Genomic DNA, 23,685 nt, shown 5'->3' with positions numbered 1-23,685 from the left:
ATATCCCCATATCACCATTCTCTGGATAAACATGTCTATAGCCCCATCTGATCATTCCCTGGATAAAGATGTCTATATCCCCATCTCACCATTCTCTTGGTAACGATGTCTATATCCAAATTTCACCACTCCCTGGGTAAAGATGTCTATATCCCCATCTCAACATTCCCTGGTAAAGATGTCTATATCCCCACGTCACCATTCTCTGGGTAAAGATGTCTATCGAACGATCTCAACATTCCCTGGGTAAAGATGTCTATATCCCCATCTCACCATTCTCTGGCTAAAGATGTCTATATCCTCATCTCACCATTCCCTGGGTAAAGATGTCTATATCCCCATCTCACCATTCCCTGGGTAAAGATTTCAATATCCCAACCTCACCATTCTCTGGGTAAAGATATCTATATCCCCATCTCACCCCTCTCTGGTTAAAGATGTCTATATCCCCATCTCAACAGTCTCTGGGTAAAGATGTCTATATCCCAATCTCCCCATTCCCTGGGTTAAGATGACTATATCACCATCTCACCATTGCCTGAGTAAAGATGTCTATTTCACCATCTCACCATTCCCTGAGTAAAGATGACTATATCACCATCTCACCATTGCCTGAGTAAAGATGTCTATATCCCCATCTCTCCATTCCCAGTGTAAAGATGTCTATATCCCCATCTCACCAATCCCTGGATAAAGATGTCAATATCCCAACCTCACCATTCTCTGGGTAAAGATGTCTATACTCCTTTTCACACCTCTAAGGGTAAAGATGTCTATATCCGCATCTCACCATTCTCTGGGTAAAGATTTCTCGATCCCCATCTCACCATTCCCCGAGTAAAGATGCCTATTTCACCAACTCACCATTGCCTGAGTAAAGATGTCTATATCCCCATCTCACCATTCCCTGGTTAAATATGTCTTTATCCCCATCTCACTATTTCCTGGGAAAAGATGTCAATATCCCTATCTCACCATTTTCTGGGTAAAGATGTTTATATCACCATCTCACCCCTCTCAGGGTAAAGATGTCTATATCCCCATTTCACCATTCTCTGGGTAAAGATATCTATATCCCCATATCACCATTCTCTGGGTAAACATGTCTATAGCCTCATCTCATCATTCCCTGGATAAAGATATCTATATCCCCATCTCACCATTCTCTTGGTTACGATGTCTATATCCGAATCTCACGACTCCCTGGGTAAAGATGTCTATATCCCCATGTCAACATTCCCTGGGTAAAGATGTCTATATCCCCACCTCACCATTCTCTGGGTAAAGATGTCTATCGAACGATCTCAACATTCCCTGGGTAAAGATGTCTATATCCCCATCTCAGAATTCCCTGGGTATAGATGTCTATATATCAATCTCACCCCTCTCTGGGAAAAGGTGTCTATATTTCCATCTCACCATTCCCTGGGTATAGATATCTATGTCCCCATCTCAACCCTCTCTGGATAAAGATGTCTATATCCCCATCTCACCATTCCCTGGTTAAAGATGTCTATATCCCCATCTCATCATTCCCTGTGTAAAGATTTCAATATCACAACCTCACCATTCTCTGGGTAAAGATGTCTATATCCCCATCTCACCGCTCTCAGGGTAAAGATGCCTATATCCGCATCCCACCATTCTCTGTCTAAAGATTGCTACATCCCCATCTCACCATTCCCTGAGTAAAGATGTCTATTTCACCATCTCACCATTGCCTGAGTAAAGATGTCTATATCCCCATCTCACCATTCCCTAGTTAACGATATCTTTATCCCCATCTCAACATTCCCTGCGTAAAGATGTCTATATCCCAACCTCACCATTCTCTGGGTAAAGATGTCTATATCCCCAGCTCACCCCTCTCAGGGTAAAGATGCCTATATCCGCATCTCACCATTCTCTGTGCAAAGATATCTATATCCCCATATCACCATTCTCTGGATAAAGATGTCTATATCCCAATCTCACCATTACCAGGGTAAATATGTCTATAACCCCATCTATTCATTCCCTGTGTTAAGATGTCTATATCCGCATCTCACCACTCCCTGGGTAAAGATGTCTATAAACCCATCTCACCATTCCCTGGGTAAAGTTGTCTATATCCCCACCTCACCATTCTCTGGGTAAAGATGTCTATCTCCCCATCTCATCATTCCCTGGGTAAAGATGTCTATATCCCCATCTCAACATTCCCTGGGTAAAGATGTCTATATACCAAACACACCATTCTCTGGGTAAAGACGTCTATATCCGCATCTCACCATTCTCCGAGTAAAGATTTCCAAATCCCCATCTCAACATTCCCTGGTTAAAGATGTCTTCATCCCCATCTCACCCCTCTCAGGGTAAAGATGTCTAAATGACCATCTCACCATTCTCTGGGTAAAGATATCTATATCCCCATATCACCAGTCTCTGGGTAAAGTTGTCTATAGCTCCATCTCATCATTCCCTGGATAAAGATGTCTATATCCCTATCTCATCCCTCTCTGGTTAAATATGTCTATATCCCCATCTCACGTCTCTCTGGAAAAGATGTCAATACCCACATCACACCATTCCCTGGGTAAAGATGTCTATATCCCGATCTTACTCCTCTCTGGGTAAATATGTCTATATCCCCAACTCACCATTCCCTGGGTAAAGATGTCTATATCCCTATCTCACCCCTCTCTGGTTAAGGATGTCTATATCCCCATCTCACCATTCTCTGCGTAAGGATGTCTATATCCCTATCTCACAATTCTCTGGGTGTAGAAATGTATATCCCCAACTCAGGCCTCTCTGGGTAAAGATGTCTATATCCCCATCTCACCCCTCTCTGGGTAAATATGTCTATATCCCCATCTCACCCCTCTCTGGTTAAAGATGTCTATATCCCCATCTCAACCGTCTCTGGGTAAATATGTCTATATCCCCATGTCACCATTCCCTGGTTAAGATGACTATATCACCATCTCATCATTGCCTGAGTAAAGATGTCTATTTCATCATCTCACCATTCCCTGAGTAAAGATGATTATATCACCATCTCACCATTGCCTGAGGAAACATGACTATATCCCCATCTCACCATTCCCTGGGTAAAGATTTCTATATCCCCATCTCACCATTCCCAGGAAAAAGATGTCAAAATCCCAACCTCATCATTCTCTGGGTAAAGATGTCAATATCCCAACCTCACCATTCTCTGGGTAAAGATGTCTATATCCCCATCTCACCCCTCTCAGGGTAAAGATGTCTATATCCCAACCTCACCATTCTCTGGGTAAATATATTTATATCCCCATATCACCATTCTCTGGGTAAACATGTCTATAGCCCCATCTCATCATTCCCTGGATAAAGATGTCTATATCCGCATCACACCATTCTCTTGGTAACGATGTCTATATCCGCATCTCACCACTCCCAGGGTAAATATATCTACATACCCATCTCAACGATCTCTGGGTAAAGATGTCTATATCCTCATGTCACCATTCCCTGGGTAAAGATGACTATATCACCATCTTACCATTGCATGAGGAAACATGTCTATATCCCCATCTCAACATTCCCTGGGTAAAGATGTCAATATCCCCATCTCACCATTCCCTGGATAAAGATGTCAAAATTCCAACCTCATCATTCTCTGGGTAAAGATGTCAATATCCCAACCTCACCATTCTCTGGGTAAAGATGTCTATATCCCCATCTCACCCCTCTCAGGATAAAGATGTCTATATCCCATCTTCACCATTCTCTGGGTAAACATGTCTATAGCCCCATCTCATCATTCCCTGGATAAAGATGTCTATATCCGCATCTCACCATTCTCTTGGTAACGATGTCTATATCCGCATCTCACCACTCCCTGGGTAAAGATGTCTATATCCCCACCTCAACATTCCCTGGGTAAAGATGTCTATAGCCCCACCTCACCATTCTCTGGGTAAAGATGTCTATCTCCTGATCTCACCACTCCCTTGGTAAAGATGTCTATATCCTCATCTCACCATTCCCTGGGTAAAGATGTCTATATCCCCATCTCACCCCTCTCAGGGTAAAGATGTCTAAATGCTAATTTCACCATTCTCTGGGTAAAGATATCTATATCCCCATATCACCATTCTCTGGGTAAATATGTCTATATCCCCAACTCACCATTCTCTGGGTAAAGATGTCTATATCCCTATCTCACCCCTCTCTGGGTAAGGATGTCTATATCCCCATCTCACCATTCTCTGGTTAAAGATGTCTATATCCCCATCTCAACCGTCTCTGGATAAAGATGTCTATATCCCCATGTCACCATCCTCTGGGTAAAGATGACTATATCACCATCTCGCCATTGCCTGAGTAAAGATGTCTATTTCACCATCTCACCATTCCCTGAGTAAAGATGGCTATATCAACATCTCACCATTGCCCTGAGGAAACATGTCTATATCCCCATCTCACCATTCCCTGGGTAAAGATGTCTATATCCCCATCTCACCATTCCCTGCATAAAGATGTCAAAATCCCAACCTCATCATTCTCTGAGTAAAGATGTCAATATCCCAACCTTACCATTCTCTGGGTAAAGATGTCTATATCCCCATCTCACCCCTCTCAGGTTAAAGATGTCTATATCCCAAACTCACCATTCTCTGGGTAAAGATGTTTATATCCCCATATCACCATTCTCTGGGTAAACATGTCTATAGCCCCATCTCATCATTCCCTGGATAAAGATGTCTATATCCACATCACACCATTCTCTTGGTAACGATGTCTATATCAACATCTCAGCACTCCCTGGGTAAAGGTGTCTATATCCCCATCTCAACTGTCTCTGGGTAAAGATGTCTATATCCCCATGTCACCATTCCCTGGTTAAAGATGACTATATCACCATCTCACCATTGCATGAGGAAACATGTCTATATCCCCATCTCACCATTCCCTGGGTAAAGATGTCAATAGCCCCATCTCACCATTCCCTGGATAAAGATGTCAAAATCCCAACCTCATCATTCTCTGGGTAAAGATGTCAATATCCCAACCTCACCATTCTCTGGGTAAAGATGTCTATATCCCCATCTCACCCCTCTCAGGATAAACATGTCTATATCCCATCCTCACCATTCTCTGGGTAAAGATTTCTAGATCCCCATCTCAACATTCCCTGGATAAAGATGTCTATATCCGCATCTCACCATTCTCTTGGTAACGATGTCTATATCCGCATCTCACCACTCCCTGGGTAAAGATGTCTATATCCCCATCTCAATATTCCCTGGGTAAAGATGTCTATAGCCCCACCTCACCATTCTCTGGGTAAACAAGTCTATCTCCCGATCTCACCACTCCCTTGGTAAAGATGTCTATATCCTCATCTCACCATTCCCTGGGTAAAGATGTGTATATCCCCATCTCACCCCTCTCAGGGTAAAGATGTCTAAATTCTAATTTCACCATTCTCTGGGTAAAGATATCTATATCCCCATATCACCATTCTCTGGGTAAATATGTCTATATCCCCAACTCACCATTCCCTGGGTAAAGATGTCTATATCCCTATCTCACCCCTCTCTGGGTAAGGATGTCTATATCCCCATCTCACCATTCTCTGCGTAAGGATGTCTACATCCCTATCTCACAATTCTCTGGGTATAGAAATGTATATCCCCAACTCAGGCCTCTCTGGGTAAAGATGTCTATATCCCCATCTCACCCCTCTCTGGGTAAAGATGTCTATATCCCCATCTCACCCCTCTCTGGTTAACGATGTCTATATCCCCATCTCAACCGTCTCTGGGTAAAGATGTCTATATCCCCATGTCACCATCCCCTGGGTAAAGATGACTATATCACCATCTCGCCATTGCCTGAGTAAAGATGTCTATTTCACCATCTCACCATTCCCTGAGTAAAGATTACTATATCAACATCTCACCGTTGCCTGAGGTAACATGTCTATATCCCCATCTCACCATTCCCTGGGTAAAGATGTCTATATCCCCATCTCACCATTCCCTGCAAAAAGATGTCAAAATCCCAACCTCATCATTCTCTGAGTAAAGATGTCAATATCCCAACCTTACCATTCTCTGGGTAAAGATGTCTATATCCCCATCTCACCCCTCTCAGGTTAAAGATGTCTATATCCCAACCTCACCATTCTCTGGGTAAAGATATTTATATCCCCATATCACCATTCTCTGGGTAAACATGTCTATAGCCCCAACTCATCATTCCCTGGATGAAGATGTCTATATCCACATCACACCATTCTCTTGGTAACGATGTCTATATCCGCATCTCACCACTCCCTGGGTAAAGGTGTCTATATCCCCATCTCAAATGTCTCTGGGTAAAGATGTCTATAAGCCCATGTCACCATTCCCTGGGTAAAGATGACTATATCACTATCTCACCATTCCCTGAGTAAAGATGACTATATCACCATCTCACCATTGCCTGAGGAAACATGTCTATATCCCCATCTCACCATTCCCTGGGTAAAGATGTCTATATCCCCATCTCACCATTCCCTGGGTAAAGATTTCAATATCCCAACCTCACCATTGTATGGGTAAAGATGTCTATATCCCCATGTCACCGCTCACAGGGTAAAGATGCCTATATCCGCATCTCACCATTCTCTGGGTAAAGATTTCTAGATCCCCATCTCAACATTCCCTGAGTAAAGATGTCTATTTCACCATCTCACCATTGCGTGAGTAAAGATATCTATATCCCCATCTCACTATTCCCTAATTACGATATTTTTATCCCCATCTGACCATTCCCTGGTTAAAGATGTCAATATCCCAACCTCACCATTCTCTGTGTAAAGATGTCTATATCCCCATCTCACCCCTCTCAGGGTAAAGATGCCTATATCCGCATCTCACCATTCCCGGGGTAAAGATATCTATATCCCCATATCACCATTCTCTGGATAAAGATGTCTATATCCCCATCTCACCATTCCCTGGGTAAAGATGTCTATATTCGCATCACACCACTCCCTGGGTAAAGGTGTCTATATGCCCATCTCACCATTCCCTGGGTAAATATGTTTATATCCCCACCTCACCATTCTCTCGGTAAAGATGTCTATCTCCCCATATCATCATTCCGTGGGTAAAGATGTCTATATCCCCATCTCAACATTCCCTGGGTAAAGATGTCAACATCCCAAACTCACCATTCTCTGGGTAAAGATGTCTATATCACCATCTCATCCCTCTCAGGGTAAAGATGTCTATATTCGCATCTCATTATTCTCTGGGTAAAGTTTTCTAGATCCCCATCTCATCATTCCCTGGTTAAAGATGTCTTTATCCCCATCTCACCCCTCTCAGGGTAAAGATGTCTATATCCCCATTTCACCATTCTCTGGGTAAAGATATCTATATCCCCATATCACCATTCTCTGGGCAAAGCTGTCTAAAAAACCATTTCATCATTCCCTGGATAAAGATGTCTATATCGCTATTTCATCCCTCTCTGGGTAAAGATGTCTATATCCACATCTCTCCATTCTCTGGGTAAAGATGTCTATATCCGCATCTCACCCCTCTGTGGGTAAAGATGTGTATACCCCCATCTAACGACTCTCTGGTAAAGATGTCTATACCCCAATTCACCATTCCCTGGGTAAAGATGTCTATATCTTCATCTCATCCTTCTCGGGCTAAAGATGTCTATATCCCCATCTCACCCCTCTCTGGGTAAAGATGTGCATATCCCCATCTCACCATTCTCAGCGTAAAGATGTATATAACCCCTTCTCACCATTCCATGGGTAAAGGTATCAATATCCCTATCTCACCATTCTCTGGGTAAAGATGTTTATATCCCCATCTCACACCTCTCAGGGTAAAGAAGTCTATATCCCATGTTCACCATTCTCTGGTTAAGATATCTATATCCCCATATCACCATTCTCTGGATAAATATGTCTATAACCCCATCTCACCATTCCCTGGGTTAAGATGTCTATATCCGCATCTCACCACTCCCTGGGTTAAGATGTCTATATCACCATCTCACCATTCCCTGGGTAAAGATGTCAATATCCCAAACTCACCATGCTCTGGGTAAAGATGTCTATATTCCCGTCTCACCCCTCTCAGGGTAAAGATGTCTATATGCGCATCTCACCATTCTCTGGGTAAAGATATCTATAACCCCATATCACCATTCTCTGGGTAAAGTTGTCTATAGCTCCATCTCATCATTCCCTGGATAAAGATGTCTATATTCCTATCTCATCCCTCTCTGGGTAAAGGTGTCTATATCCCCATCTCACGTCTCTCTGGAAAAGATGTCTATACCCACATCACACCATTCCCTGGGTAAAGATGTCTATATCCCGATCTTACTCCTCTGTGGGTAAATATGTCTATATCCCCAACTCCCCATTCCCTGGGTAAAGATGTCTATATCCCTATCTCACCCCTCTCTGGGTAAGGATGTCTATATCCCCATCTCACCATTCTCTGCGTAAGGATGTCTATATCCCTATCTCACAATTCTCTGGGTATAGAAATGTATATCCCCAACTCAGGCCTCTCTGGGTAAAGATGTCTATATCCCCATCTCACCCCTCTCTGGGTAAAGATGTCTATATCTCTATCTCACCCCTCTCTGGTTAAAGATGTCTATATCCCCATCTCAACCGTCACTGGGTAAAGATGTCTATATCCCCATGTCACCATTCCCTGGTTAAGATGACTATATCACCATTACACCATTGCCTGAGTAAAGATGTCTATTTCACCATCTCACCATTCCCTGAGTAAAGATGACTATATCACCATCTCACCATTGCCTGAGGAAACATGTCTATATCCCCATCTCACCATTTCCTGGGTAAAGATTTCTATATCCCCATCTCACCATTCCCAGGATAAAGATGTCAAAATCCCAACCTCATCATTCTCTGGGTAAAGATGTCAATATCCCAACCTCACCATTCTCTGGGTAAAGATGTCTATATCCCCATCTCACCCCTCTCAGGGTAAATATGTCTATATCCCAACCTCACCATTCTCTGGGTAAAGATATTTATATCCCCATATCACCGTTCTCTGGGTAAACATGTCTATAGCGCCATCTCATCATTCCCCGGATAAAGATGTATATATCCGCATCACACCATTCTCTTGGTAACGATGTCTATATCCGCATCTCACCACTCCCAGGGGAAATATGTCTATATCCCCATCTCAACCATCTCTGGGTAAAGATGTCTATATCTCCATGTCACCATTCCCTGGGTAAAGATGACTATATCACCATCTCACCATTGCCTGAGGAAACATGTCTATATCCCCATCTCACCATTCCCTGGGTAAAGATGTCTATATCCCCATCTCACCATTCCCTGGATAAAGATGTCAAAATCCCAACCTCATCATTCTCTGGGTAAAGATGTCAATATCCCAACCTCAACATTCTCTGGGTAAAGATGTCTATATCCCCATCTCACCCCTCTCAGGATAAAGATGTCTATATCCCATCCTGACCATTCTCTGGGTAAACATGTCTATAGCCCCATCTCATCATTCCCTGGATAAAGATGTCTATATCCGCATCTCACCATTCTCTTGGTAACGATGTCTATATCCGCATCTCACCACTCCCTGGGTAAAGATGTCTATATCCCCATCTCAACATTCCCTGGGTAAAGATGTCTTTAGCCCCACCTCACCATTCTCTGGGTAAAGATGTCTATCTCCCGATCTCACCACTCCCTTGGTAAAGATGTCTATATCCCCATCTCACCCCTCTCAGGGTAAATATGTCTAAATGCTAATTTCACCATTCTCTGGGTAAAGATATCGATATCCCCATATCACCATTCTCTGGGTAAATATGTCTATATCCCCAACTCACCATTCCCTGGGTAAAGATGTCTATATCCCTATCTCACCCCTCTCTGGGTAAGGATGTCTATATCCCCATCTCACCATTCTCTGCGTAAGGATGTCAACATCCCTATCTCACAATTCTCTGGGTATAGAAATGTATATCCCCAACTCAGGCCTCTCTGGGTAAAGATGTCTATATCCCAATCTCACCCCTCTCTGGGTAAAGATGTCTATATCCCCATCTCACCCCTCTCTGGTTAAAGATGTCTATATCCCCATTTCAACCGTCTCTGGGTAAAGATGTCTATATCCCCATGTCACCATCCCCTGGGTAAAGATGACTATATCACCATCTCACCATTGCCTGAGTAAAGGTGTCTATTTCACCACCTCACCATTCCCTGAGTAAAGATGACTATATCAACATCTCACCATTGCCTGAGGACACATGTCTATATCCCCATCTCACCATTCCCTGGGTAAAGATGTCTATATCCCCATCTCACCATTCCCGGCATAAAGATGTCAAAATCCCAACCTCATCATTCTCTGAGTAAAGATGTCAATATCCCAACCTCACCATTCTCTGGGTAAAGGTGTCTATATCCCCATCTCACACCTCTCAGGGTAAAGATGTCTATATCCCAACCTCACCATTCTCTGGGTAAAGATATTTATATCCCCATATCACCATTCTCTGGGTAAACATGTCTATAGCCCCATCTCATCATTCCCTGGATAAAGATGTGTATATCCACATCACACCATTCTCTTGGTAACGATGTCTATATCCGCATCTCACCACTCCCTGGGTAAAGATGTCTATATCCCCATCTCAACTGTCTCTGGGTAAAGATGTCTATATCCCCATGTCACCATTCCCTGGGTAAAGATGACTATATCACTATCGCACCATTCCCTGAGTAAAGATGACTATATCACCATCTCACCATTGCCTGAGGAAACATGTCTATATCCCCATCTCTCCATTCCCTGGGTAAAGATGTCTATATCCCCATCTCACCATTCCCTGGGTAAAGATTTCAATATCCCAACCTCACCATTCTATGGGTAAAGATGTCTATATCCCCATGTCACCGCTCACAGGGTAAAGATGCCTATATCCACATCTCACCATTCTCTGGGTAAAGATTTCTAGATCCCCATCTCAACATTCCCTGAGTAAAGATGTCTATTTCACGATCTCACCATTGCCTGAGTAAAGATGTCTATATCCCCATCTCACTATTCCCTAATTAACGATATCTTTATCCCCATCTGACCATTCCCTGGTTAAAGATGTCAATATCCCAACCTCACCATTCTCTGTGTAAAGATGTCTATATCCCCATCTCACCCCTCTCAGGGTAAAGATGCCTATATCCGCATCTCACCATTCCCGGGGAAAAGATATCTATATCCCCATATCACCATTCTCTGGATAAAGATGTCTATATTCCCATCTCAACATTCCCTGGGTAAAGATGTCTATATTCGCATCACGCCACTCCCGGGGTAAAGATGTCTATATCCCCATCTCACCATTCCCTGGGTAAATATGTCTATATCCCTACCTCACCATTCTCTCGGTAAAGATGTCTATCTCCCCATATCATCATTCCTTGGTAAAGATGTCTATATCCCCATCTCACCATTCCCTGGGTAAAGATGTCAACATCCCAAACTCACCATTCTCTGGGTAAAGATGTATATATCACCATCTCATCCCTCTCAGGGTAAAATGTCTATATTCGCATCTCATCATTCTCTGGGTAAAGTTTTCTAGATCCCCATCTCATCATTCCCTTGTTAAATATATCTTTATCCCCATCTCACCCCTCTCAGGGTAAAGATGTCTATATCCCCATTTCACCATTCTCTGGGTAAAGATATCTATATCCCCATATCACCATTCTCTGGGTAAAGCTGTCTAAAAAACCATTTCATCATTACCTGGATAAAGATGTCTATATCCCTATTTCATCCCTCTCTGGGTAAAGATGTCTATATCCGCATCTCACCCCTCTGTGGGTAAAGATGTGTATATCCCCATCTCACGCCTCTCTGGTAAAGATGTCTATACCCCAATTCACCATTCCCTGGGTAAAGATGTATATATCTCCATCTCATCCTTCTCTGGCTAAAGATGTCTATATCCCCATCTCACCCCTCTCTGGGTAAAGATGCGTATATCCCCATCTCACCATTCTAAGTGTAAAGATGTATATAACCCCTTCGCACCATTCCATGGGTAAAGGTATCAATATCCCTATCTCACCATTCTCTGGGTAAAGATGTTTATATCCCCATCTCACCCCTCTCAGGGTAAAGAAGTCTATATCCCAAGTTCACCATACTCTGGGTAAAGATATCTATATCCCCATATCACCATTCTCTGGATAAATATGTCTATAACCCTATCTCACCATTCCCTGGGTTAAGATGTCTATATCCGCCTCTCACCACTCCCTGGGTTAAGATGTCTATATCACCATCTCACCATTCCCTGGGTAAAGATTTCTATATCCCCACCTCTCCATTCTCTGGATAAAGATGTCTATCTTCCCATCTCATCATTCCCTGGGTAAAGATGTCAATATCCCAAACTCACCATTCTCTGGGTAAAGATGTCTATATTCCCGTCTCACACCTCTCATGGTAAAGATGTCTATATGCGCATCTCACCATTCTCTGGGTAAAGATATCTATAACCCCATATCACCATTCTCTGGGTAAAGTTGTCAATAGCTCCATCTCATCATTCCCTGGATAAATATGTCTATATCCCCTACTCAACATTCCCTGGGTAAGGATGTCTATATCAACATCTCACAATTCTCTGTGTAAATAAATGTATATCCCCATCTCACCCCTCTCTAGGTAAAGATGTCTATATCCCCATCTCACCCCCCTCTGGTTAAAGATGTCTATATCCCCATCTCAACCGTCTCTGGGTAAAGATGTCTATATCCCCATGTCACCATTCCCTGGGTAAAGATGACTTTATCACCATCGCATAATTGCCTGAGTAAAGATGTCTATTTCACCATCTCACCATTCCCTGAGTAAAGATGACTATATCACCATCTCACCATTGCCCGAGTAAAGATGTCTATGTCCCCATCTCACCATTCCCTGGGTAAAGATGTCTATAACCCCATCTCACGATACCCTGGAATAAAGATGTCAATATCCTAACCTCACCATTCTCTGGGTAAAGATGTCTATATCCCCATCTCACCACTCTCAGGGTAAAGATATCTATATCCGCATCTCACCATTCTCTGGTTAAAGATTTCTAGATCCCCATCTCACCATTCCCTGAGTAAAGATGTCTATTTCACCAAATTACCATTGCCTGAGTAAAGATGTCTATATCCCCTTCTCAACATTACCTGGTTAAAGATGTCTTTATCCCCATCTCACCATTCTCTGGGTAAAGATGTCATTATCCCTATCTCATCATTCTCTGGGTAAAGAGGTTTATATCACCAACTTACCCCTCTCATGGTAAAGATGTCTATATCCCTATTTCCCCATTCTCTGGGTAAATATATCTATATCCCCATATAACCATTCTTTGGGGAAAGATGTCTATAGACCCATCTCATCATTCTCTGGGTAAAGATGTCTATATCCTCACCTCACCATTCTCTGGGTAAAGATGTCTATCTCCTGATCTCACCATTCCCTGGGCAAAGATGTCTATATCCCCATCTGACCCCTCTCTGGGTAAAGATTCTATATCCCCATCTCACCACTCTCAGGGTAAAGATATCTATATCCGCATCTCACCATTCACTGGTTAAAGATTTCTAGATCCCCATCTCACCATTCCCTGAGTAAAGATGTCTATTTCACCAAATTACCATTGCCTGAGTAAAGATGTCTATATCCCCTTCTCAACATTACCTGGTTAAAGATGTCTTTATCCCCATCTCACCATTCTCTGGGTAAAGATGTCATTATCCCTATCTCACCATTCTCTGGGTAAAGATGTTTATATCCCCATCTCAACCCTCTCAGGGTAAAGATGACTATATCCCAAGGTCACCATTCTCTGGGCAAATATATCTATATCCCCATATCACCATTCTTTGGATAAAGATGTCTATTTCCCCATTTCACCATTCCCTGTGTTAAGATGTCTATATCCGCATCTCACCACTCCCTGGGTAACGATGTCTATATCCCAATCTCACCATTCCCTGGGTAAAGATGTATATATCCCCATGTCACCATTCCCTGGGTAAAGATGACTATATCACCATCTCATCATTGCCTGAGTAAAGATGTCTATTTCACCATCTCACCATTCCCTGAGTAAAGATGACTATATTACCATCTCACCATTGCCTGAGTAAAGATGTCTATATCCCCATCTCACCATTCCCTGGGTAAAGATGTCTATATCCCCAACTCACGATTCCCTGGATAAAGATGTCAATATCCCAACCTCACCATTCTCTGGGCAAAGATGTCTATATCCCCATCTCACCCCTCTCAGGGTAAAGATATCTATATCCGCATCTCACCATTCTCTGGGTAAAGATTTCTAGATCCCCATCTCATCATTCCCTGAGTAAAGATGTCTATTTCACCAACTTACCATTGCCTGATTAAAGATGTCTATATCGCCATCTCAACATTCCTTGGTTAAATATGTCTTTATCCCCATCTCACCATTCTCTGGGTAAAGATGTAATTATCCCTATCTCACCATTCTCTGGGTAAAGATGTTTATATCACCATCTTACCCCTCTCAGGGTAAAGATGTCTATATCCCCATTTCCCCATTCTCTGGGTAAAGATATCTATAACCCCATATCACCATTCTCTGGGTAAAGATGTCTATAGACCCATCTCATCATTCCCTGGATAAAGATGTCTATATCCCCATCTCACCATTCTCATGGTAACGATGTCTATATCCGCATCTCACCACTCCCTGGGTAATGATTCTATATCCCCATCCCACCATTCCCTGGGTAAAGATTTCCATATCCCCACCTCACCATTCTCTGGGTAAAGATGTCTATCTCCCGTTCTCACCATTCCCTGGGTAAAGATGTCTATATCCCCATCTCACTCCTCTCTGGGTAAAGATGTGTATATCCCCATCGCACCATTCTCTGGGTAAAGATGTTTATATCCCCATCTCACCCCTCTCAGCGTAAAGATGTCTATATCCCAAGTTCACCATTCTCTGGGTAAAGATATCTATATCCCCATATCACTATTCTCTGGATAAAGATGTATATATCCCCATTTCACCATTCCCTGTGTTAAGATGTCTATATCCGCATCTCACCACTCCCTGGGTAACGATGTCTGTGTCCCCATCTCACCATTCCCTGAGTAAAGATGTCTATATCCCCACTCACCATTCTCTGGGTAAAGATGTCTAACTCCCCTACTCATCATTCCCTGGGTAAAGATGTCTATGTCCCCATCTCACCATTCCCTGGGTAAAGATGTCATTATCCCAAACTCACCTTTCTCTGTGTAAAGATGTCTATATCCCAATCTCACCCCTCTCAGGGTAAAGATGTCTATATCCGCATCTCACCATTCTCTGGGTAAAGATATCTATATCCCCATATCTCCATTCTCTCGGTAAAGTTGTCTATAGCTCCATCTCATCATTCCCTGGATAAAGATGTCTATATCCTTATGTCATCCCTCTCTGGGTAAACATGTCTTTATCCACATCTCTCCATTATCTGGGTAAAGATGTCTATATCCCCATCTCACCCCTCTGTGGGTAACGATGTGTATATCCCCATCTCACGCCTCTCTGATAAATATGTCTATACCCCCATCTCACAAATCCCTGGGTAAAGATGTCTATATCCCGATCTTACTCCTCTCTGGGTAAATATGTCTATATCCCCAACTCACCATTCCCTGGGTAAAGATGTCTATATCGCTATCTCACCCCTCTCTGGTTAAAGATGTCTATATCCCCATCTCAAACCGCCTCTGGTTAATATGTCTATATCCCTTCTCAACATTCTCTGCGTAAAGATGTCTATATCTCCATCTCACAATTCTCTGGGTAAAGAAATGTATATCCCAATCTAAGGCCTCTCTGGGTAAAGATGTCTATATCCCCATCTCACTCCTCTCTGGGTAAAGATGTCTATATCCCCATCTCACCCCTCTCTGGTTAAATATGTCTATATCCCCATCTCAAACCGCCTCTGGGTAAATATGTCTATATCCCCATCTCACCATTCCCTGGGGAACGATGACTATATCACCATCTCACCATGGCCTGAGGAAAGATGTCTATTTCACCATCCCACCATTGCCTGAGTAAAGATATCTATATCCCCATCTCACCATTCCCTGGGTAAAGATGTCTATATCCTCATCTCACCATTCCCTGGTAAAGATGTCAATATCCCAACCTCACCATTCTCTGGGTAAAGATGTCTATATCCCCATCTCACCCCTCTCAGGGTAAAGATGACTATATCCGCATCTCACCTTTCTCTGGGTAAAGATTTCTAGATCCCCATCTCACCATTCCCTGAGTAAAGATGTCTATTGCACCAACTCACCATTGCCTGAGTAAAGATGTCTATATCCCCAACTCAACATTCCCTGGGTAAAGATGTCAATATCCTTATCTCACCATTCTCTGGGTAAAGATGTTTATATCACCATCTCACCCGTCTCAGTGTAAAGATGTCTATATCCCCATTTCACCATTCTCTGGGTAAAGATATCTATATCCCCACATCACCATTCTCTTTTAAAGATGTCTATAGCCCCATCTCATCATTCCATGGATAAAGATGTCTATATCCCCATCTCACCATTCCCTGGGTAAAGATATCTATATCCACACCTCAACATTCTCTGGGTAAAGATGTCTATCTCCCGATCACACCATTCCCTGGGTAAAGATGTCTATATCCACATCTCACCATTCCCTGGTTAAAGATGCCTATATCCCCATCTCAACATTCTCTGTGTAAAAGTGTCTATATCCTCATCTCACCATTCCCTGGGTAAAGATGTCTATATCCCCATCTCACCATTCCCTGGGTAAAGATTTCAATATCCCAACCTCACCATTCTATGGGTAAAGATGTCTATATCCCCATGTCACTATTCCCTAATTAACGATATCTTTATCCCCATCTGACCATTCCCTGGTTAAAGTTGTCAATATCCAAACCTCACCATTCTCTGGGTAAAGATGTCTATATCCCCATCTCACCCCTCTCAGGGTAAAGATGCCAATATCCGCATCTCACCATTCCCGGGGTAAAGATATCTATATCCCCATATCACCATTCTCTGGATAAAGATGACTATATCCCCATCTCACCATTCCCTGGGTAAAGATGTCTATATTCGCATCACACCACTCCCTGGGTAAAGATGTCTATATCCCCATCTCACCATTCCCTGGGTAAATATGTCTATATCCCCACCTCACCATTCTCTCGGTAAAGATGTCTATCTCCGCATATCATCATTCCGTGGGTAAAGATGTCTATTTCCCCATCTCACCATTCCCTGGGTAAAGATGTCAACATCCCAAACTCACCATTCTCTGGGTAAAGATGTCTATATCACCATCTCATCCCTCTCAGGGTAAAGATGTCTATATTCGCATCTCAACATTCTCTGGGTAAAGTTTTCTAGATCCCCATCTCATCATTCCCTGGTTAAAGATGTCTTTATCCCCATCTCACCCCTCTCAGGGTAAAGATGTCTATATCCCCATTTCACCATTTTCTGGGTAAAGATATCTATATCCCCATATCACCATTCTCTGGGTAAATCTCTCTAAAAACACATTTCATCATTCCCTGGATAAAGATGTCTATATCCCTATTTCATCCCTCTCTGGGTAAAGATGTCTATATTCACAATCTCTCCATTCTCTGGGTAAAGATGTCTATATCCGCATCTCACCCCTCTGTGGGTAAAGATGTGTATATCCCCATCTCACGCCTCTCTGGTAAAGATGTCTATACCCCAATTCATCATTCCCTGGGTAAAGATGTCTATATCTCCATCTCATCCTTCTCTGGCTAAAGATGTCTATATCCCCATCTCACCCCTCTCTGGGTAAAGATGTGTATATCCCCATCTCACCATTCTCAGCGTAAATATGTATATAACCCCTTCTCACCATTCCATGGGTAAAGTTATCAATATCCCTATCTCACCATTCTCTGGATAAAGATGTTTATATCCCCATCTCACACCTCTCAGGGTAAAGAAGTCTATATCCCAAGTTCACCATTTTCTGGGTAAAGATATCTATATCCCCATATCACCATTCTCTGGATAAATATGTCTATAACCCCATCTCACCATTCCCTGGGTTAAGATATCTATATCCGCATCTCACCACTCCCTGGGTTAAGATGTCTATATCACCATCTCACCATTCCCTGGGTAAAGATGTCTATATCCACACCTCTCCATTCTCTGGGTAAAGATGTCTATCTTCCCATCTCATCATTCCCTGGGTAAAGATGTCTATGTCCTCATCTCACCATTCCCTGGGTAAAGATGTCAATATCCCAAACTCACCATTCTCTGGGTAAAGATGTCTATATTCCCGTCTCACCCCTCTCAGGGTAAAGATGTCTATATGCGCATCTCACCATTCTCTGGGTAAAGATATCTATATCCCCATATCACCATTCTCTGGGTATAGTTGTCTATAGCTCCATCTCATCATTCCCTGGATAAAGATGTCTATATCCCTATCTCATCCCTCTCTGGGTAAAGATGTCTATATCCACATCTCTCCTTTCTCTGGGTAAAGATGTCTATATCCCCATCTCACCCCTCTCTGTGTAACGATGTGTATATCCCCATCTCACGCCTCTCTGGTAAATTGGTCTATACCCCCATCTCATCATTTCCTTGGTAAAGATGTCTATATCGCGATCTTACTCCTCTCTGGGTAAATATGTCTATATCCCCTACTCAACATTCCCTGGGTAAGGATGTCTATATCAACATCTCACAATTCTCTCTGTAAATAAATGTATATCCCCATCTCACCCCTCTCTGGGTAAAGATGTCTATATCCCCATCTCACCCCCCTCTGGTTAAAAATGTCTATATACCCATCTCAACCGTCTCTGGGTAAAGATGTCTATATCCCCATGTCACCATTCCCTGGGTAAAGATGACTATATCACCATCTCATCATTGCCTGAGTAAAGATGTCTATTTCAGCCTCGCATCATTCCCTGAGTAAAGATGACTATATCACCATCTCACCATTGCTTGAGTAAAGATGTCTATACCCCATCTCACCATTCCCTGGGTAAAGATGTCTATAACCCCATCTCACGATACCCTGGATAAAGATGTCAATATCCCAACCTCACCTTTCTCTGGGTAAAGATGTCTATATCCCCATCTCACCCCTCTCAGGGTAAAGGTATCTATATCCGCATCTCACCATTCTCTGGGTAAAAATTTCTAGATCCCCATCTCACCATTCCCTGGTAAAGATGTCAAAATCCCAACCTCACCATTCTCTGGGTAAAGATATCTATATCCCCATATCACCCCTCTCAGGGTAAAGATGACTATATCCGCATCTCACCTTTCTCTGGGTAAAAATTTCTAGATCCCCATCTCACCATTCCCTGAGTAAAGATGTCTATTGCACCAACTCACCATTGCCTGAGTAAAGATGTCTATATCCCCAACTCAACATTCCCTGGGTAAAGATGTCAATATCCTTATCTCACCATTCTCTGGGTAAAGAAGTTTATATCACCATCTCACCCCTCTCAGGTTAAAGATGTCTATATCCCCATTTCACCATTCTCTGGGTAAAGATATCTATATCCCCACATCACCATTCTCTTTTAAAGATGTCTATAGCCCCATCTCATCATTCCATGGATAAAGATGTCTATATCCACATCTCACAACTCCCTGGGTAAAGATGTCTATATCCCCATCTCACCATTCCCTGGGTAAAGATGTCTATATCCCCACCTCAACATTCTCTGGGTAAAGATGTCTATCTCCCGATCACACCATTCCCTGGGTAAAGAAGTATATATCCACATCTCACCATTCCCTGTGTAAAGATGCCTATATCCCCATCTCAACATTCTCTGTGTAAAGATGTCTATATCCTCATCTCACCATTCCCTGGGTAAAGATATCTATATCCCCATCTCACCATTCCCTGGGTAAAGATTTCAATATCCCAACCTCACCATTCTATGGGTAAAGATGTCTATATCCCCATGTCTCGCTCACAGGGTAAAGATGCCTATATCCGCATCTCACCATTCTCTGGTTAAAGATTTCTAGATCCCCATCTCAACATTCCCTGAGTAAATATGTCTGTTTCAACATATCACCATTGCCTGAGTAAAGATGTCTATATCCCCATCTCACTATTCCCTAATTAACGATATCTTTATCCCCATCTGATCATTCCCTGGTTAAAGATGTCAATATCCAAACCTCACCATTCTCTGGATAAAGATGTCTATATCCCCATCTCACCCCTCTCAGGGTAAAGATGCCTATATCCGCATCTCACCATTCCCGGGGTAAAGATATCTATATCCCCATATCACCATTCTCTGGATAAAGATGTCTATATCCCCATCTCACCATTCCCTGGGTAAATATGTCTATATCCCCACCTCACCATTCTCTCGGTAAAGATGTCTATCTCCCCATATCATCATTCCGTGGGTAAAGATGTCTATATCCCCATCTCACCATTCCCTGGGTAAAGATGTCAACATCCCAAACTCACCATTCTCTGGGTAAAGATGTCTATATCACCATCTCATCCCTCTCAGGGTAAAGATGTCTATATTCGCATCTCATCATTCTCTGGGTAAAGTTTTCTAGATCCCCATCTCATCATTCCCTGGTTAAAGATGTATTTATCCCCATCTCTCCCCTCTAAGGGTAAAGATGTCTATATCCCCATTTCACCATTTTCTGGGTAAAGATATCTATATCCGCATATCACCATTCTCTGGGTAAATCTCTCTAAAAAACCATTTCATCATTCCCTGGATAAAGATGTCTATATCCCTATTTCATCCCTCTCTGGGTAAAGATGTCTATATTCACATCTCTCCATTCTCTGGGTAAAGATGTCTATATCCGCATCTCATCCCTCTGTGGGTAAAGATGTGTATATCCCCATCTCACGCCTCTCTGGTAAAGATGTCTATACCCCAATTCACCATTCCCTGGGTAAAGATGTCTATATCTCCATCTCATCCTTCTCTGGCTAAAGATGTCTATATCCCCATCTCATCCTTCTCTGGATAAAGATATCTATATTCCCATCTCACCATTCTCTCGGTAAAGATGTCTATATCCCCATCTCACCATTCCCTGTGTAAAGATGTCTACATCCACATCTCAGCATTTTCTGGGTAAAGATGTCTGTATCCGCATCTCACCTTTCTCTGGGTAAAGATTACTAGATACACATCTCACCATTCCCTGAGTAAAGATAACTATTGCACCAACTCACCATTGCCTGAGTAAAGATGTCTATATCCCCAACTCACCATTCCCTGGTTAAAGATGTCAATATCCTTATCTCACCATTCTCTGGGTAAAGATGTTTATATCACCATCTCACCCCTCTCAGGGTAAAGATATCTATATCCCCATTTCACCATTCTCTGGGTAAAGATATCTATATCCCCACATCACCATTCTCTTTTAAAGATGTCTATAGCCCCATCTCATCATTCCATGGATCAGGATATCTATATCCCCATCTCACCATTCTTTGGTAACGATGTCTATATCGCATCTCACCACTCCCTGGGTAAAGATGACTATATCCCCATCTCACCATTCCCTGGGTAAAGATGTCTATATCCCCACCTCAACATTCTCTGGGTAAAGATGTCTATCTCCCGATCACACCATTCCCTGGATAAAGATGTCTATATCCACATCTCACCATTCCCTGTGTAAAGATGCCTATATCCCCATCTCAACATTCTCTGTGTAAAGATGTCTATATCCTCATCTCACCATTCCCTGGGTATAGATCCCTATTTCATCCCTCTCTGGGTAAAGATGTCTATATTCACATCTCTCCATTCTCTGGGTAAAGATGTCTATATCCGCTGTGGGTAAAGATGTGTATATCCCCATCTCACGCCTCTCTGGTAAAGATGTCTATACCCCAATTCACCATTCCCTGGGTAAAGATGTCTATATCTCCATCTCATCCTTCTCTGGCTAAAGATGTCTATATCCCCATCTCATCCTTCTCTGGATAAAGATATCTATATTCCCATCTCACCATTCTCTCGGTAAAGATGTCTATATCCCCATCTCACCATTCCCTGTGTAAAGATGTCTACATCCACATCTCAGCATTTTCTGGGTAAAGATGTCTGTATCCGCATCTCACCTTTCTCTGGGTAAAGATTACTAGATACACATCTCACCATTCCCTGAGTAAAGATAACTATTGCACCAACTCACCATTGCCTGAGTAAAGATGTCTATATCCCCAACTCACCATTCCCTGGTTAAAGATGTCAATATCCTTATCTCACCATTCTCTGGGTAAAGATGTTTATATCACCATCTCACCCCTCTCAGGGTAAAGATATCTATATCCCCATTTCACCATTCTCTGGGTAAAGATATCTATATCCCCACATCACCATTCTCTTTTAAAGATGTCTATAGCCCCATCTCATCATTCCATGGATCAGGATATCTATATCCCCATCTCACCATTCTTTGGTAACGATGTCTATATCGCATCTCACCACTCCCTGGGTAAAGATGACTATATCCCCATCTCACCATTCCCTGGGTAAAGATGTCTATATCCCCACCTCAACATTCTCTGGGTAAAGATGTCTATCTCCCGATCACACCATTCCCTGGATAAAGATGTCTATATCCACATCTCACCATTCCCTGTGTAAAGATGCCTATATCCCCATCTCAACATTCTCTGTGTAAAGATGTCTATATCCTCATCTCACCATTCCCTGGGTATAGATGTCTATATACCCATCTCACCCCTCTCTGGGTAAAGGTGTCTATATCTCCATCTCACCATTCCCTGGGTAACGATATCTATATCCCCATCTCAACCCTCTCTGATAAAGATGTCTATATCCTCATCTCACCATTCCCTGGGTAAAGATGACGATATCACCATCTCACCATTGCCTGAGTATAGATGTCTATATCCCCATCTCACCATTCCCTGGGTAAAGATGTCTATATCGCCATCTCACCATTCCCTGGGTAAAGATGTCAATATCCCAACCTCGCCATTTTCTGTTAAAGATGTCTGTATCCCCATCTCATCCCTCTCAGGGTAAAGATGCCTATATCCGCATCTCACCATTCTCTGGTTAAAGATTTCTAGATCCCCATCTCACCATTCCCTGAGTAAAGATGTTCATTTCACCATCACTCCATTGCCTGAGTAAAGATGTCTATATCCCCATCTCACCATTCACTAGTTAAATATATCTTTATCCCCATCTCACCATTCCCTGGTTAGAGATGTCAATATCCCTATCTCACCATTCTCTGGGTAAAGATGTTTATATCCCCATCTCAACCCTCTCAGGGTAAAGATGTCTATATCCCAATTTTACCATTCTCTGAGTAAAGATATCTATATCCCCATATCACCATTCTCTGAATAAAGATGTCTATATCCCCATCTCACCATTCCCTGGGTAAAGATGTCTATATCCGCATCTCACCACTCCCTGGGTAAAGATGTCTATATCCCCATCTCACCATTCTCTGGGTAAAGATGTCTATCTCCCCATATCGTCATTCCCTG

This window comes from Pristiophorus japonicus, chromosome Y, assembly GCF_044704955.1.
Source record: "Pristiophorus japonicus isolate sPriJap1 chromosome Y, sPriJap1.hap1, whole genome shotgun sequence".
Classification (NCBI taxonomy): domain Eukaryota; kingdom Metazoa; phylum Chordata; class Chondrichthyes; family Pristiophoridae; genus Pristiophorus; species Pristiophorus japonicus.
The sequence above is the reverse complement of the archived record's forward strand: the minus strand, read 5'-3'. Positions refer to the sequence as shown.